A 9,184-nucleotide genomic window follows, 5' to 3' on the forward strand; every position below is an offset into this window, starting at 1 on the left:
ACCTTTCCGAAAGGCTGATGGTCATTTCTTTTGCACATAAAGTAAACCTGCTGCTAGTTTTCTCTTTATGGTGGTGTTCGCGCACAAGCGAGGTTCAGCCAGGGGTTGCCCGCTGCCAAAATGCTGGCCAATGGTATGATAAAGTCGCAGCATAAATTTCAATCACTTATTTCCGCGTTGTCGACGGAAGCGATGGTAAGTGCATTTTATAATACCATACCCAAAACGGCAACCCCAAGCTGAAAATCTTTCCCGCGGTGCTCATGACCTAATTCACAAGGCAAGAATGGGTACGGCACTTAGTGAGGACATACTCCATAAATAAAGAATGTATATGTGCTTAAAGGATGCCGGTCGCAGGAAGAAGAACCTTGACGAGCATAGACTACGAGAGACTACGAGCATAGACTACGAGCATATATCTACGAGAGACGTACTTCCAGGTGCAGTTTCTGAACCGAAACCTGATTATTAGACGGCGAGCACTTCCTGTGGGACTGTGAAGACCTCCATCCTCTCCACACCCAAAAATCTAAATATCCATATGCGTACTGACCATTCAAAACGGGATCTGCTGATGAGCCGCGAATTCTTCACTCGCCACCATTTTTACCTTGTGCGATTCTGCGCGGGCGCGCCGGTGTTGCCCTTGGGATGTAGCCACCCTCGAACCCACACTCCATCTCCTCCATTTATCCCTACTCCGGGACTAAGCCATCATTTGATTAATAAAGGTCAGTTCATTTAACCATTATCAAAGCTTCATACTGTGTTTATGAAATCGCGGTAGTTTAGCACATATGTATGCGATGCATTGAGTGTCGGTAATAAAATATTCATTAGGTGTTCATCATGACACTATCGTGACATCACCGCGATCGTTTGATGACGCAAACCTTTTTTCCGCCGCCAGCGTGCAGCTTTCCTCGCAATGTGGCCCAATGCTTGCATGTGTAGCTTCTCCTGCACCATTATAATGGCAGGTGACACTGATCTACATTAAATCGATCCGGTGCCCTGCATACCAGCGTGCTTTAAACCCTCAGCGCCACAAAAAGTGGCGAATTCAATCCAGACACAAACAACGGCCGGATATTTGAGGTTTTGCCCACATTGATGCCTCGAAGATTGTTTCCCAAAATTATGCATTTAGAGGACTGAATAGGTCTATGCTGTATCGTGTACGCACGACTCAATTCTTGTTTCAGCGAATGGTTATTGGCGTGTGTTGCGAGTTGCACGTTTAAATTTACGTAGCTGCGGGCGCTTGTACTCTTGTTTTTACAACACTAAAGCACACTAAACATTTTTACACCCTTTTGGCTAAAAAAGGAGCTTAAACCTTGTCCCATGGCTCTTACCCTTAAAAGGTGTTTCGGCTAAAAAAGGGTGTACGAAAAAAACGGGTGCATTTGCGAACAGCCTAATATAACGTTGTGATGTTGCTTAACGCACTAAAATAAGGGTTCGAACATCTATGCGTGACAATGTGGACCGGCTGAGTACGCAGGATGACATACAGACACATTCAACACGCACAAGTCCCCCTTGGACCTCAAATGATATGAGCAAAAAAAACCAACGGGATGCAAAAAAAAAGCGAGCACATACATACTTACAAATACGCTCTCCCTTCTTGCTTTTATAGCTACCAGAGGAAAGTCCTCTGATAGATCCGGGGAGCTTGTCGCAAAAATCATATTTTAGCGCTCATTTTGGAAATACGCATTTTAATGTGAGCACACACAAGTCAGCGTGAAGATTTGGAAAAAAGTTTTAATCGTGACTTGGGTAATATGTTTAATAATTCATGGAACTTTATTAAACACCAAACACCTATTTCACACCCTTTCAATAACCACCAAGAAGGGTGTTCATTATTTCAACACCATTTATGCCACATGGGCGTTAAGCTACAAATTACGGTGTTCGAAACTACTAAACAGGGTGTGAAAGACCTGAAACTTTCCACGTATTTTCTTCGCGTTTACACGGGTGGACTTGAAAATTTTCTGCGAGCGGGCGGATGTTTTGTACTTCACTTTGTTTAAAACAATATGAACCAGTATAATTTATCACCATTTGAGCTGTTTATGCTTTAGCTTGGTTCGGTGTCGTTAAAAAAAAATACAAAGAAAGAAAACTGCGCTGCCTGAAAAGGGTGCGCCACCACAGATAAGGTATTATAACAGTGAAGTCGGCTTTTGCGACTGCTCTAGTGTGAGCACATGGGCGCATACGTATGCGCACCTGTTACTCTACCATTTTAAAAGTGATAGTCGTCTTGGGCCACTAAAACGCAAAAAAAATTGTCGATGCTGGCACTAGGGGTGCAAGGCTGGAGAAACAGCGAAGCTGGGTATCGACCTAGCTTGTTTCCCGCTAGGATCTGCTGTAAGTGTGGGGAACAACTTCCACTGGAACAACTTCGTAAAATCCGGCTAAACTTGGCCTCACCGGTCAGAACTTAGCCTAGCCCAGCAGGGGAATCGCAAAACATAACAAAACTTAGCATAGCCTAACAAAACAGCAGAACTTAGCAACACCGGAAGAAGCTATGTCGACTCCCAGCTTCCAGCTTTTTTTGTTTTTTTTTTTTTTTTTTGAACCGAACACCTATTTCACATCCTTTCAACACCCTACAGAATACCGAGGGTGTTGCAGACGGTCAATACCCTTTTTGCCACACAAAAAGGGTGTAAAGATACAAATGAGGGTGGTGCCTGAGAAAAAGGGCGTAATGACTTCCCAACACCCTCATTCCACTTATGCTACACCTTTTTTAGGCGATAAGGGTGTAAAAAGGTTTAGTGTGTACCGCCATTTAGATCGACTATATCGGTTTCCGACGCGCTTAAGGAAAAAAACTGTGTTTACCAAAAATAGCGCCGGTACTCGGGAATCAAGCGAAATTATCCATGATGTAAGCGGAAGTTTGAAGTTCAGAAAGAAAGATTTCGTATACGCCACAGTAGGTTGGATATCCTCTGCATACTCTGGTACTCCGTTCTCCATTTTAATGCGTAAGTATTCTTTGTCGACCACTCTACGCTTTGTCGAGCAAGCAAAACGGGAATATTGTAATGCCTTGATTCCTACACTAAAATGCACAATTGGCAAAGGTAAGGCATTTAATCGTTCTCTTAGTGTACCGAGAGGTCATTATAAGAGAAAAGAAGAATAATACCCAACAACATAACTAAAGGAAACAAAATGCCGCTTAGTTTCTCGATCAATAGCCAAATCTAGCAACTGCAGTCCGTCACAGGAAACAAAAATGAGAAATAAACAAAATACAGTAAATCTGCTAGCGAAACCCCGTTGTCTAACGCGGCCTCAATCGATAATTTTAAAATACAAGAAAAAAAAACGCGCAAAAAAATACCCCGAGAATGAATTCACGAAACCACAAAAGCCAAGTTCACCCCGCACCTCAAGCGATGACTAAAAAAAAAAAAAAAGACGCTCTCCGGTTTACGTGTTCTTTGAATGCTATAGTTGCTTAAGAAATGCTTTAGTAAAAGTACCAAGTTCTGTGATTAGGCTTTTTAATTGGGCGTTAGAAGAGAAATCATATATTAAGGCCAGTTATATTGATTTTTGATTGCGGTGGAATTCCATTTGCAATGGTGTGGTGACGTGTGCTTTCAACAAAAGAGACAATGTATTTATGTTTCACTACTCGTTTAATTCAGCGGTCCAGTTAGCGGCATGCTTAAATTAAATTTTGTCCGCTACAGTTGTCAGCTGTCTTACGCTATATTACAGATTGTGATTTTACTTCACCAGCATTACGATGTTATATTCGCCTCTACAGCCTTGTAGCTTGTTGTCTCTGTGCTATCCAAAAACCATGCAGGATCGGGAAGGCGAATATTTCCCTCATATGGATTTGCATAGATAGAATCACATCAGAACCCAATGTGCCGATTCATTTCTGTTACGTTTCCGCAGACGGCGCATGTTCCATCAGTTTGGGTACAATTCCCCACAAAAATATTCTTCCTCCAGAAACCCGCTCTACCCTGAAAAAGCAATACAGTCAAACCCGTTTATAGCGAATTGCAATATGCACCGTGATTAGTTCGATATATCCAATAGTTCGATATAGCCGAACCCGCCTATAACGAACTTATCGTTACAAGTTCACAGTCCGCGGGAGTCCGCCTCCCCCTCCTCAACTCCACCATCCCCGCATGCAAAAACGAACACAGTAAAGTAGCCGTTACCATACCCAAAATAATCCATTTATTGCAAGTATTAAAGCTACTTTCCGCCTGAACTGCCTACTTTCCAAAGAAAAAAAGCGGTGATTTTTGTTTTCACTTTCGTTTTGGCGGCTTCAACTAGCATAGCATTCTCTACACGAAACATTATTTGCACCAGTTCGAGTCCGCGTCCTCCAAAATCTAAGAAGCATTGGCGGAGCACATTGACTGCCGAAAGCGCTTCATTATAAGCGACAGACGGCTTTCAGTCGCGACATCATCGGGAATGTGGGGGAGCTCTTCCCACAGTTCACCGATGCTGCTGTCTTGGTCCGGACTCGCTGACTGCGCGGGTTCCATCGTGAGTCCCGCGCGCCCGAAACAGTTACGGAAAGTGTCGGGCGTCATGTCGCTCCGCGCGAGGCGCAATGTCTAAGTCGCAACTCTTGCTCCGTGATCGCGGCCAATCCACATTTAAATCGCCGCTCCGAGACCATGCATTTCGGCGGCCATTCTAGGCGCGCAGAGTTCGATATATCGCATGTGAACTTCGTTATAAGGAATATGTTTCCCATGTATTTCCGTAACTGAATTATTTTTGTGCGATATATAGCATAATTCGCTCTATCCGGGTTCGTTATAGCCGGGTTTGACTGTAGACTGATTTTGGAGTTTTCTCAGATATTTTTCTTTTTGACACAAAAATTTTCCAGATCTGTGCATAACGTTTTCGGTTCTATAAATACCCGCCATTTTATCGTTTCTGTCTGCCTTACTTATTTTTTCGTTATATATTGTCTGTCTTTGGGTCTCCATGGTTACTTAGATATTTCATCGTCAGCCGTCTATGCTTTCTTAGCCGCAGCGTGTTATGCTTTTTACGTAGAGGAGCTTAAACACTTTAGCTGTCAATATACAAGACTACATTTCTTTTAACCGCTCCTGAACCATAACTTACTCTGAACCCCTCTGTAGAGTACAAAATGCAAATGTCCGCTTCTGCCCTGTCTTCTGTAAATATGTCACCTCTTTCCTCTGTCTCTGCTCTCTATGAATCTGCGAATCCTCTGCCCCAACCCCCACACCAGCAGGCGTTCAGGTGTCCACCCCTAGGTGTGACAATTTACGCCTGCTGGTGGACTTTCCTTTCCTTTTCTTTGCCAATAAATTCATTCATTCATTCATTTTGACGGTAGCACCTACAGTTAATTCCTCTCTGCAGCAGCGTGAACGCAGGTAGGGATGGTGGTGTTCAATCCGTCCCCCCGCTAATATGAGGAAAGGGATCCCTGGTCACGCTCCTCGCGCTTTCATATTTGCAGGAAAATATAAGAAGTCTTATATCAAAGAATGAACAGCCTAGCATCCAGTACAAAATACCCAATCGAGGACACATCAAGACAAAACGCGGTTCCCAAAGTCCCTGTACAGACGGCTTCATGTTAGACAAGGTCGCAGTGCTAAGAAGGCCACCTTTTATGTCTCTAATCCATGAACGCAAGGGCAACAAAGCCAATATTGATTCACGCAGGCCATTTACAGTAACATCACTGGTGTAGAGAATCTCGCGCTATCATATCACTCCTAGAAGGACTTCAGGAACACATAATAAAACGGCTGACGAAGCAGTGCAGGTAGGAAAGAGCTTTAAGTTTCCGAAGAGGGGCGAAATCACGATATCTCTCATCATCCCAGTTTAGTGCAGCATGGGATGAAACATTATAGCCTTGTAGGTGAAAAAAAACTGTGAGTACGCCTTAGTAAGTTACTAGTCTCTAACCGACCCCCCAAAACCCCCAAGATACTCCGTGGCTCTGCCAAATAGCAGCGTGTCCATAAAATCGTAAGACCACTAAGTTTCCAAAGAATACCGGAAAACGGATGCCTGCCGGGTCTCAATGGTGGATAATCGTTAACCTTGTTGTAAAAACGTATCTACGTGGTGTGTAGGCGCCAAGGAAGGATATACATTTTGTATATTAATACAACGTGATGGTCTATCTGATATGTGGGTAGCGAACAGCTACAATGGCTATCAAGTTTCTTCTTTTCAATCTGGATATAGATTATTAGGATACGAATTTCCCATCCGCAGTCTCCAAGTGGCGCATCTATCTTAGTGTATAAAATCTATTTGCGAGCATCACATCAGCTGTGAACGCCCCATACCTTCGCCATTGTCTTCGTTACCTCACATACAGTACACTGCTGCTGCGGCTTCACCTTCCACGGCACAGACACATCAGTTTAGACTGCGCGGCCACTGCAAAGAACTATGCTTAATTACCCCGCAGCTCTGCAAGTCGTGAAGAGGAAAAAGTTGTCATCAGGAGACACTGCTTGGTTCGCACCAGCGCATCATGACTGCAGATAGAAAACTTCGCGCGTGCTCGTGTCGCTACGCGCACATCGCAGTCATGCAACGGCAGGTGATAGGAATACTGCTAAAACAGTCTCATGTCAGGGGCAGGGACTTCGTTCATGTAGTGGATGCATTCAAAGCCAATGCGTGAGCACCTTTTCCTGTCAGCAATATGTAGACGCTGAAGGCATCCGTCTTTTGCCCCCTCTTGGCTCCTCTAATTTACAGATGAACTTGCCTTTTGGAGGTGACACAGGTCGAACCGTGGCGGCGGCAGCGAAGCGACCTGGACAATCCATTGGGGTCCACGGGCGGCGTGGCCTTGAATAGCGGCGGCACGCATCGCTGAGTCCACTGCTCGCGAGGACCTGGTGGGGGCGGCGATGGAAGCACAGGGAGCGCGTGTAAAACGAGAAAAACATGCCCTCTTGAAGGTATCCTAACTGGGCGCTTCGTAACTACAATGCCGATGCCGCGCACAACCCCCGCGGGTAGCTCACTACGCTGTTCAAGGCTGCCCTAAGCAATAATGTTGGTCACGTCGAACCATCCTGGTGCGAGCCAATAATGTTTTGCCAGGCATAAGCAGTGGCCATGCATGAGGCACCACGTGCCGATGGCGGTGGGGGCGCCAGGAAAATAAAGGCGGTATACCTGCTTTGGGAAGTGGCCAAGACAGGAATGATTTCATAAACACCTAAAAGTAAGGAAATTATGAAGATTGGGTTGAAAACAAAATAGTTCGACAACCGAGAAAATAACCAGAGGGAAGTTGACATACAAAATTAAAAAAAAAAAGACATGTACTCACGAAAAAAATTGAAAATAGAGCAATTAACACGTTTATTTCAATTGAACGTTCGAGATAATAACTGGAAATGTCGATAAGTTTCAGCAACACGTTAAGCCGCCAGATTGAAGTGAAGGGCGCGATCAACGTACTTGCGGAGGAAGCCTAGCTGCAATAAACAAAATGGTAGCGGATGGGTGCCGATAACGAAGGCCCAGGCGGTCGAGGGCATCCTTCAGGTAACTTGTGCCCTGTGGCATCGGGAGAAGAGCATCAGGAGAAGAGCGGGAAGGGTACTATGGCATCCTCCTTGTGTAAAAAAAGCAGCACAGAGCGGGAGGCTCTATCTGAGAACGGATGAGGTAAACATTTATATTTGGAACCCGACCTCGAAAGATGGACACTGTCAGTTCGCACACTCTAGACTCATTGAAGAGTACCTTCAAAGGACGCAGGCGTGCTCCATGTCGGGACAGTCATGTGTACCATCTGTTAGAAAGCTATACACTCCATTGAAACCTAGCGGAAGCCACGTGAGCTACAAGGAGAACAGCATCAACAGGCCCTTGCATTGTCATGCCTAGCTGGCCAGCGGTGGCCAGCAACTCGGGAAGGTACAACTGTGCCCTGCTAGCAAGACCGGGAGGCTTTCCGTAGATATGGTGCTCCCATTTCCCGGAGAGATTGGCTGAGGATTAGGAGAGCGGAGGACGTATTAAGCGAAAGCGTAAGATGAGCACCCGTGGTCGGCCCTCACAAAGTTCCAAGAGAAAAAACGGGAGCCAAAAAAATCCCTGAAAGACACATGTAACTTCGAATAGGCACGGAGAAAACAACCAATCGAGTGCACACGTAAAGATTATTACACCAGCCCTTTTCTATGGAAGAGAAGCGTTCCTGGCCACAACAGCATGTGATGTGATTCCTTTAAGGTTGGTCATTCAAAACGCTATCAGCGACCACCGTTTACCTTTGGCGGGCGCTCAACGAGTTTCTTCTCGATTCATCTTTCCTGCCACTCGCACCAGGCACCTCGCCTTCGGCCATGCCCTTTCACCTCGGAACATTAAAGTTAAAAACAACTCCGAATCACAAAATCTTGTCAAGAAAACATAGTCAATCATGTAAGCTTAAATGATCGAATGCCTGGATAAATGCGAAAACTATGCAGAGTAAAAATGTACGCTTGCTTGTCGGTGTACCCCTGTGATGAGGTTTTCAAACCTCGCGAGAAACATTTACTTTTTCTTGAAGTCTGGGCGTCACTTACTCACAAAGCAGGATTTGCGTAAGCTTGATAGAAATGACTGGCGTCCGATAATAACGCGCGATATCCATTTTCCTAAACAGCAAATACACCGACCATGACATAGTGGTTGTCCTTGTATATTTCCGGTACTTTTGGTTAGAACTGGTAACAGGACATGAATGTTCATCTCCCGCGGTGTGGACGTGCATTCCTCGGATCTCATACTAACGGCCCATGTTTCATCCTTCGCAGTTCTGAATACGTTTGGGGAAATACTGGCTTTAAAGGGGCCAATGGAAACTGTGTTCAACATATCAAATCCTCTCAGTACATGGTCAATCAGTTCACCCTTTTCTTTCATTACTTATGGGCCCATGTTACCAAATGTTAATGCTCTACCCGAATGGGATATTTTAAAAATCCAAGCAAATATTTTTCTCCCTTTACCATATTTTTCAAGGTCCAGGCAATCCTTGTGTGCTTTTGTGACGCCAAACAAGCAATATTACCGCTGTAGGTTGGCGTGATAGCAGTTGGAGCATTAAAGCATTTTAATAGTCACTTTAGGGAAAATC

Source organism: Haemaphysalis longicornis, unplaced genomic scaffold, assembly GCF_048455015.1.
Source record: "Haemaphysalis longicornis isolate Haplotype H1 unplaced genomic scaffold, Haemaphysalis longicornis Haplotype H1 scaffold_1, whole genome shotgun sequence".
Classification (NCBI taxonomy): domain Eukaryota; kingdom Metazoa; phylum Arthropoda; class Arachnida; order Ixodida; family Ixodidae; genus Haemaphysalis; species Haemaphysalis longicornis.